This window comes from Lampetra planeri, chromosome 41, assembly GCF_965212315.1.
Source record: "Lampetra planeri chromosome 41, kcLamPlan1.2.h2, whole genome shotgun sequence".
NCBI classification, from domain to species: domain Eukaryota; kingdom Metazoa; phylum Chordata; class Hyperoartia; order Petromyzontiformes; family Petromyzontidae; genus Lampetra; species Lampetra planeri.
This window is the reverse complement of record NC_136147.1, coordinates 3,465,126-3,465,856: the sequence shown is the minus strand read 5'-3', so window position 1 is coordinate 3,465,856 and position 731 is coordinate 3,465,126.

Sequence of the window (731 nt, the reverse complement as noted above, 5' to 3'; positions counted from 1 at the left end):
GGGGGGGGCAAGGGGGGGGGCGAGGGGGGGTGAGGGGGCGGGGCAAGGGGGGCGAGGGGGGGCTGCTACCGGCGACAGGAGGAGGAGGAGCCAGGCGGGCGGGCAGGGCGAGGCGAGCGAGGGGGCGGGGCGAAGGGGGGGCGAGGGGGAGGGGCGAGGGGGACGCGAGGGGGGGCCGCTACCGGCGGCAGCGGCAGGCGAGGGGACCGCTAACAGGAGGAGGAGCCAGGCGGGCAGGGCGAGGCGAGGGGGCGGGGCGGGACGAAGGGTGGAGAGGGGCGGGGCGAGGGGGGGAGAGGGGGGCGCGTGGAGGCCGCTACCGGCAGGAGGAGGAAGAGGAGCCAGGCGGGCAGGGCGAGGCGAGGGGCGGGGCGAGGGGGGCGAGGGGCGGGGCGAGGGGAGGCCGCTACCGGCAGCAGCAGGAGGAGGAGGAGCCGGGCGGGCAGGAGGAGGCGTGGCCGTCGGGCCCCCGTAGCACGCCGATGGCCCTGTTGGGTAGGGGCGAGGTTGCTGATGGGGTGGGGTGGGTGGAAGAGGAAAAAACGCAATCCGCTACACTTTGGACGAATAATAATAAATATTTGGTTGTCTGCGAGTGTTTTACTTCATTGCAAGGCCCGTGGGCCACTGGTGGCCCTCTAGTGCGGGGCCCCCTCACCCACAACGACAATTCAATGGGGTGGCTAGGAGATATATTCTTAGGTTTTTTCGGTAGTCACGTAGGTAAAACA